The sequence below is a fragment of the Callorhinus ursinus genome, unplaced genomic scaffold (assembly GCF_003265705.2).
Source record: "Callorhinus ursinus isolate GAN/ISIS: 27379988/994484 unplaced genomic scaffold, GSC_fseal_2.0 scaffold1, whole genome shotgun sequence".
NCBI classification, from domain to species: Eukaryota; Metazoa; Chordata; class Mammalia; order Carnivora; family Otariidae; genus Callorhinus; species Callorhinus ursinus.
In genome coordinates, this window is record NW_027397063.1 from 18,745,360 (window position 1) to 18,755,109 (window position 9,750).

Consider the following 9,750-nt stretch of genomic DNA (forward strand, 5'->3'; position numbering starts at 1 on the left):
GTTGCTCTCCAACGTACCTTTGCTTCTCACTGACTGACTGGCTTTTACCCTCCACGCACTCACACGCCACCCCCTCCCCTCGGCTAGACACGGATGCCCGAGCGAGCACGCGCGCGCACAGGCATACAGACACCCAGCGAGAGGCGAGGCAAAGCATCTGATGCTGACTCAGAGCGCTTCTGTGTGCAGGGGGTGGCCGCGGCTGGTATTTTCACTGCGCTCATCATTAACATTAACTCACAGTCTAGCATCCACCCTTTCCCAGACCTGCGGGACTGCAGCATTTGCATGACGCTGTCACTCTAGCCTTTGCAGGTCAGATGATGGGGGGGCGGGGGGGGAGCAACGCAAAGAAAAGCAAAGCAAAGGACTGGAAAGAAAAAGCCCCAAGACTCTTGTAAGAAATGCCTTCGTTTCTTCCAGGGTCTCCTGATTTTTCTATCTTTCTACTTCCTCTGTGGCTAGGTCTCAGTTGTTTGACATCTTTCCGGAAGAAAATGTCTTGTGCTTCAATGAGCCAGTAGTCAGTTGGTCCTCCCCTCCCCTCACACTCTGATCCCCACCCCCTTCCACCCCCAATCAATAAGACAGATCTCCAAATGCAGTTGTGGAAACAGGCTCCGACACAGTCTCACTCTGGATCCACTACCTCAGAAAGCAGGCAGCCAGGCTCGAGAGACAGAGAGAGAGAGAGAGAGAGAGATAATGCCAGCAATTCTTTAACAGTCCCAGACTTCATTCCACGCCTTCTTTTTTTGCACCCCTGGCTGAAGAAAGAGCAAAAGGAGTGCTTCCACTTCTATATGGAGACCCAAACAGCCCAAGGGACACATGAGTGAGACCGATCTGTATAGATCAATCATTTCTATTTAATAGTGAGCAAAACTATAATTTTAATAAAAATAATTGCTTAATATTTTTATTAGCTGTGCTCTCAGTTCACAGGAATTATAAGATCTGCCAGGATCTGAATCATCAATATGATTTAAACTGTGTTGAAATCCTAATTTGCTGGAATGGAATCAACCAACAGGATATTACTATATTTTTTATTTTTATTTTTTTGATTTAAGAAGTTATAAAAATAATAACAAATAGCTGTGTGTTGGTGAATATGTAAAAGTTTTTGAGATTAAGACATGCTTGCAAGCGATAACTATTAAAGATTGAATATATGCTCACATAAAATATGGATTTGTATACATATATGAAGACAATCTACTATATGCATTGTTACAAAAGGAACGAAAATATTTGGCTGAACACAGTCATATTTGTACTACAGTGTTTCACAACATAAAAGACAGTATATAGGTATTTATCCAGTTCCTTTGTTCTTCAGTTGTTCTTTTTAATGACAGAATGTGGTAAACTGCCTACCCTTCTTTTCTACATGAGCAATATTTCTGAATTACTTGCCAGCCAGAACTAGCCATCAGTGACTCTGCAGCATACAAGAAATACATACAAAGGAGAGAAAAGTACGGCAATTCTCAAGCCAACTGTAATGCTGTCTGGTGCTTTAGAAATTTCAGTTTACTCACACAGACAGATCCCAGCATGCACTGCAGCACCGCAGGACCAGCTAAGGTAAAGTTTGGCAACAGATCTGTGGCAACAAATGTGAAGGACAACCATTTGCAGAGGTTCCAAAGAAAACATCACACAACCCATAAAGAGAAAGATGCATCTGCAGTAGATGTATCTCTAAAATCAGCTCCTACAGCCTCCTGGTTTGAAAGAAAAAAGCAAAGAAGAAAAGGAAAAACTTAAGCACGAAAGCAAAAAACACAAATAAAAGAAGTGGGCACCCAAAGAAAACACGGAATGAAGTACACACTCTCATGAGAGAGAGAAAGGCAGGAAAGAAAAGCATAAGAGAGGAAGAAAGAAAAGGAAATGGAGAAATAGTAAGAGGGAGGGGAGGGATGAAGGAGGGGGAAAAAAGGAACAGGAAGTAAAGCGCACAGATAGAATCCCCGGACACTGAAGCAACAAATAACACATGAAATTAGACTTCAGAAACTCAAGATTTGGGAATTGTGTTCAAGCTTAGAACTTAATGAAAAACTACAACAGAAACTAACACGTGTCCAGCATAGCTTAAGATACTTATTGTCGGTAACAGAGGTCCCTGCTGACGTCTTCCTTCCTGTTCTACTCGTATGAAACTGGTCATCTCTTAGTCTCTTTGCTCAAATCCATCTTTTTTTTTTTTTTTTTTTAGCTCTCTAGCATCTGTCTCCTTTATGCTATTTCTTTTCTAGACAGTGCCCACAATACTCTGGATAAATTAATGTCATGACCTCGCTATGGTTATCAGACATAAAATGTCGACTATTTTAATAATTGAACATGAGCTTACAGCAAACTGCCTATTGATATCTTAGCTCTGTGGACGATCTGCATGAGCACCTAACTCCTAGCTCTGCGAATCAGAAACAACAGATGCAAATACAACCTTCCCCCCACCCCGAATCCACAACATCTCTTTTTCCTACATTCAGAGACAGACACACACATCACTCAACTTTACAGAACGCATAAAAATATTAACGAAGGAGGTTAAAAAATCAAGGGGAATAAAGGTTTGAAGACAAATAACAATTATAACTGAATGGCTATGCATTTAAAATATTTATATCCAAACAGGAGTTAGCCAGTTTCAAATGTCTAGGCTTCTGTCAAGACCACCATTAGGGCCAATGGGAATGCAGACTTGATTAAATCAATATTTATTTGAAAGAAGATGTTGTAATCAATCAGTTCAGTTGCCGCTGTCATAGATATGCGTTTAAGGTCTCTTCTGATTCTAATATCTAATCATCAATACTAAGACATCCCTAAATGAGGCTTTGACTATGGCTAAAGTGTTTATAAAGTAAAAATTTCACCATGCTTTATATTTCATTTAAGCAATGTAATGTAAGTACGGTCTTGCTAGATCAATTATTTTTATATGTTTTTTTCTATGTTTTGTTTCTTTAAAAAATTACCAAGATAGATCTGAATGTATATCAAATGACATATTAAGTTAGAGGAAGCAATAACTACTCCGCAATACTTTAATACAACCTGTCCTCCACCTTACTGCTAAGGCAGGGAGGGATCTTTTATTTCTTATAAAGGTCATTTGAAATCAGTGTTATTATGGGGATCATTTTTAAAAACACTGGTGGGGTTTGGGGTAAGAGAGACAGAGGACAAGAAAAAGATCTACAGTTCAAATATCGATTCAAAATTCATGGCCAGGCAGAATATATTGTTTTTTTTACTAGTGCATAATATTTTCTTTGTTTTACTTAACCTACACTCTCTAAGAAGGTGCGACCAGCCACCTGTAGGTATTATAAGTAAGTAAAAGTAAAAATTGAGTTCCTCTGTTGCCTTAGCCATATTTCAATGTATAATAGCACAGATGGCTGGTGGTTACCATTTCGGACAATGCAGCAATAGAAGATTTCCACCCTTGCAGAAAGTTTTATTGGACAGTGCTGACTTAAACTGTCCTTGTGAAAAGTTTATAGCATAACTGATCATTGGGTCCTGATGCTTTCATTCCAGTCTATTTTGGGAGAATGAATCTATATTGATTTATTTGAACATCGGAAAGAAGAGAATTTCTTCTAACTGAAGAGCACCTAGTGCTTTGGTTTACTAATAGTTTTGACATATGCAAGATTATGTAAGGTGAGGGGGTATATAGAAAATAACTTTAAGGTAGTTGGTAACACAACCATCAGAAGACACACAAAAATACTCCAGCTAAAGTCTCTGAATAAATCTGACAGGTGCTTATTTGTCTAACATTTCCAGAAATGAGAGCCATGCTCTTTTTTGTGTCAAACAGCATTTATTACATCTTTCTGTTTTCAGTAAAGAAGGGATGTAATAGAGGTGCCTGGGTGGCTCAGTCAGTTAAGCATCTGACTTGGGCTTAGGTTATGATCTCAGGGTCCTGGGATCAAGCCCTGAGTTGGGCTCCCTGCTTTTCCCTTTCTTTCTCCCCTTGCCCTTCCCCCTGTTCATGCTCTCTCTGTCTTTCTTTCAAATAAATAAATATAATCTTAAAAAAAAAGAAGGAATGTAATAGTAGTGAGTAGCAAAAATCCAGGGAAAAAGCAATTTTTAAAAATCCTACTCAAAAAAAGGAAAGAGTAGCAGTTAAGAGCAGCAACAATTATGGTTAGACATTTTTTTAAAGAGAAAATAAATAGTAATATTAAAGGGTAAGGAGACAAGAATCAGATGCCAATAAACACGGATGATCTGGTTGGGAATTTTCTATTGAATAAAACAATGGCAAAAAAACCAAAACAGGTGTGTGTGGGTGTGTATATACCTTATTAAGGTAATTTTGAGTTACCAATGAGATTCTGGAACAAATTATCTTAAGCAAAGTGAAAATAAAGTATAATATAGATGTATGTGAGTTATTACTCTAAAAATTTTATGGTGAAGGAGACAGCTAGTTGTTAACCAGGGAAAAAACCGACCTCCATTTTCCTTTCAAAGTTTAGTATTTGGAGCAGAGTATGATTCAGTTTTTAACTCAGGTTTTGACTGGATGCAAAAGATTTGTCAACCTGGAATTATTTTTTTTAATCTCTTTTGATAAATACAGAGCATCACAACTGACATGGAAAAATAATCACATAGATTTCTCTTCCTTTCTAAAGGGATGATCTTTAGACCCTGGTACCTGAAATCTAATGTTCATTCCTCTGTCTAGGAAATGTATATGATAATAAATCTTGATGGGAATCTCTCACCCTCTCTTTTTCTTTCCCTCTTCTCCTCCCTACCTCTGCTTTCCCCAAGTGTGCAACCCCTTGACAATCCAGCCTGTCATCAATATCCACCAAGGGACCCCATTCAAAGCCACACCAGCGAGATGAGACATGAGGAGAGCTTGTCTGAGATGGGGTAATTATGGCAAGAACATGAACTTGAAGGAGGTCTTGAGGGAAAAGTGGCTCTAACAGCCACTGTGGTATAGCCACACACAGGAGCAGACAGGTCTGGAGGACGCTGGTGGAGTATTTCTCATTCAAGAAAAGAGGAAAAAAAAAAAAGAAGAAGGAAAAAGAAAAAGAAAAAGGCAGGGTATGATAATGGGGGCAATTTAGAGACCATGAGCAATTACGCCATATCAAATTATATGTAAATCTGAAAGAGTATTTTTTGATAGTTAGCAGGATTATACATACCAATAATAAAAGAACATTTCTGCTGTGTTGATATGCTTCCTAACAGGTGAAAGAGAAAAGAATTAATCTTGACTTTTTAAGATGGGACGTAAATAGAAAGGATTTAAGTATCAAGTGACTTCAGAATTATTGTCATATTTAGAGCTTGAATATTATGGCAAAGAAGCAATAATAATTTGTTTTAGCTAACATGACTCTAGAAAAATACCATTTTCCTTACGTTCTATATATGACACTTTTAAACAAAGTTGGGCAGTGGGACGGGAACTGATCTATGAGTCAGAAAACTGGGTCTAGTGTCAATTCAGTAAATAATAGTTTATGGTCTTGGATAAGTCACTTAACTCTCAGAACCTTGGTTCCTGTACCTTTAAAATTGGGAGGGATGACTAGGTTAATCATCAAGGCCTAATTCAGTTCTAAAATATTGTGCAACGGAAGGGGAGTAAAATTAGAAACACGTATTGGTCATTACTACTTAGATATTTGTACACGATTGTCTCATTGATCATCATAGTACTGTTAGAAGCATCTATCTCCGAAAAGATTAATGATAGATCTTCTTCCTATGTCCCAGTGATATCTCACGTATTAACTAAATCTCAAAAATGTATCATTTCATCTTATTTGCATAATATGCTAATATTAAAATTTTTATTAGATATTTTATGTGGTTTACCCTATTTACATTTAAATTTTCACTTATTTGAAATAATATATAAAATATTTTCATTTTAGAACTGGGGAGGTAGCAATTTTTTAAGATTTAGAAAGATGTGTATATACTGTTTTTTTAGACCAGTTTTTTTAAAGATTTATTTATTTATTTATTTGAAAGAGAGAGAATGAGAGAGAGAAAGAGAGGGCACATGAGAGGGGGGAGGGTCAGAGGGAGAAGCAGACTCCCTGCTGAGCAGGGAGTCCGATGCGGGACTCGATCCCGGGACTCCAGGATCATGACCTGAGCCGAAGGCAGTCGCTTAACCAACTGAGCCACCCGGGTGCCCCCAAAAATGTGTATATACTGTTATGGTACATGCACTAGGGGGAAGAAGTCATGGTTTCCTTGGATAACTCACTTGTAAAAATTAGCCAATATAGATAAAAAAAACACTTTAGAATTAATTGATTGAATAGACCTATTTCAGCTTTAATAACACACTCAAAATAACAAGCTAAAATGAGTCAGGTTATAAAACCTCCTTAAGTAGATCTTTGAAATTTTAAAATAAAAAAAAATCAGAAAATCAGGTGAATCATAGGTTTAAAAATTTCTGTCAACTACCAAAAACTTTTAAAACATCTTTTATGCCTTTTAAAAATACTCATTTTGAATGCTGCTTAATTTGGGTGGAATAAAGTTATTAAAGGATAGTTATTATCCTGATTGCTCATAATCATTCTTATTCTAGATTTTTTAGAGTTTCCTTCAGTATGAAAAATAAGCTAATTTCATGGGGCTTTTTTCATCATAAAGAAAAAAATATTTTATCCATTGACCATGACAGGTAAGAATGGAGCACAAAAGATAGAATAAGTTATCTTAAATAAAAAAGTATTCTCTCTATACTTATATTTCCTTTCTTGTTTTTTTCCTATTCAAATAATGTTTATTTTTGAAACCTAATATCATTCAATCATATATGTTCCAGACTGAATTTTCACTTTGTTATCTTTATGCTCAGTGATAGAAATTGTTTCCTGATTAATACATTTTTAGAAGTATAAACACTGTGAGACAAATTTAACTTTTCAAAACATCTTCTTTCATGAAGAATGCCACTACCTATACTCTCAAATATTATTACATAGGTTTTCCATCCAATTTCATAGGATGAAGAAGTTTCCATTACATGGGAGTAGACGAAATGCTTCTAAGCATTATAAATCTCATTTAAATATATCTGAACAGTAAAGGTTCAAGTGTATCCTGCATTCTCATGCTTTGTTCCCATCCTTTCCAATCAATTGTATTGATTTGTTAAGGGTTAGAGGGTATACTTTCACCAATCAAGGAAAGCCTGACACAGCAAAACCTTCTGACAAGTCAAGGCAGATCAATCCCACCTTTGCTTCCTTTTGGACACATTACGGTTATTCATTCCGCAACACCTAAATTCCATAATACATATCTTAGTTTAAGAAAGGAAATAGATAAAGAATCACCTATTTTCTTGGAAAAAAAATACATTTCTGGATCTTCCCCACCCTGAATTGCTTTTGAACTTGATGGACATTATATCATCTGATCAAGTGGTTGACCTCCTTTTCTAGTTCATTTGAGAATTCTGTCCTTTTTCAGGATTTTACAAAGCATTGTGGGAAAAAAAACTTTAAAAAATGTTGAATCCATTTAGAAAATGAGTGTCTGTTTGACAAAATAAAAATGAAAACACATCATTGTAACCTTCTTTTCCAGGGCCACCTACCCATTCATTTTTTTAATGCCTTGGTGGAACTGGCCGAGCTGCTCACTGTCCGCAGGTCCTGACTTCAAGAAACTCAAGGACCCAAATTACCTTGGAAAATAATTCTTTAAAAACCTTCATACAGTGTTATATTGGTATATTAATTCTCTTATGAGGGTATTTTGTAAGGCCCTATACTCGAAACTTCCAGGAGTTACTAGTATTTTGTTTTTCACTGTCCTGAAAAGTTACATGCTGTTTAATACCCTTCCTACCCTATAAAATTTACTTTGGTAACAAAGTAAATATTCACAAAAATTCAAAACCCTTATAATCCAAATAGCCCAGGGGCCTGCCTGTTTTTTTTGTTTGTTTGTTTGTTTGTTTTTGTTTTTTTGCAGTCACGCTTGATTATATTTCTTTATTTAGCAATTTCATTAATTTATTTTCTCTTATGTGCCACAAGCCATAACTCATTAAGGAAAAGGTTTAGAGTTTATGTTCGGACACTCTGCCATTATAAAGCTTTGAATTTATGAGAAACTTATTTCCATTCCTGTGCCTGACAAAGACATGTTTTAAAGTACACATTGAACAAAAGAGAATAGCTTTTCCATTCCTAAATGCGGTGCTCAGTAGGACAGAAAACTTACTGGTTCTCTTAAATGCTAAACCTTTAAAACATTTGCTGGATGACAGCATTATAGAAAAAAAATAGTTTCTTTAGCAAAGAATTAAAGCTGAATATGCAACATTTCTTAGGAGCATTGAATAAGTCTATTTGTCCAGCTTACTTTGCAAAGACTGCGTAGAAAACAGCACCATAAACACTTTCAGTCCCCACACAAGGGCTAAACAAAGAGTCCTCTTTCCAGCCATCTAATCGGGTAATTTATTTTTTCAACCATCACATAAATCGAAACACAGCTGTAACCAATGACTTGCAGATCCAGTTCCCAGCCAGCTGGAATCAGTTCTGCTGAAACAGCAAGATTTTTACATTGTTCACTTCTGTACATCTGGAGAAATCATTGAGGTTCAAAGGTGACCAGAAAAGCTCTTTAAATAAATTCAACCGACAGTGAAGATTTGCCTAAGGATCTATAAACTCCACATTCACTTCTACAAAATGTTCATTTCATGAAATTAATTCTTATAAAGGCTATTTACATCCTCATCTGTATAGACTTTATGAGTTGCTAATTGAATTAAGCACCTAAATGCCTGTTTCTTTCAAACAACTTGCTTAGGGTTCTTCCAAAGTTTTCATAGGAGGTGTAGCTATTTAAAGACGGTTACATTAAAACAGTATGTTACAAGCAGAAACAGGGACTATAAGGACCTGTAACAAAAGCAGAGAGGAGATATGTACCTACTCATATCTCAAGTTTAATCTTGTTTAGCTAATATAATCCTCTAGATAAAATAAAGGAGAAACATTATCCGAAAGAAAGCAGAGCTGGAACACCTCCATCAAGCCAGGCAGGCAAATCCCTAAGGAGCCAGAGTCCTGGGAGAAACAAACTCCGATTAGGAATGTTCCACATGCAGTATTACAGGGAGATGATTCCGGCACTAGAAAAAAACCACCCCCCGCCCCCAAAAAGAAAAGTAACGAAATCTAAGAGCAGCAACCCCTTTTGCTCTACCCTAGCAGCAGATACGTGCACACAGAGCAGAAGTTAAGCCTCCCCAACACAAAAACGGACACAGCCAATCCTTGATATAAAGAGCTTTCCTCAAAAGTTGGATCAACTTAGAGGCAACAAAAACCCAGAAGAATCAATGTGGCTTGGCATTTAAATTACACACCATATATCAATTCAAATGCATCATTTTCTTCACTAAAGCCATCACAAAGATATTCATCTTGGGGAAAATGAACATATATGTCTGGGAGACTTCTCAATAAAGTTTTTATCATGTCAAAAAACCATACACAAACTAATCACATATACGTCTTATTTTTCCCTGCTTTGGTTAAGTCAATATACAAGTAAACAAATTATTTTCAATAGTCAGCCATCTTATTCAAACGTGTGGCTATTTCAATCAGTAACCTCCTTATGAATTATACCTCTCATTAAAAAAAAAGTGAAAAAACAAATGGTAATAAAGTATACTTTTAGTGT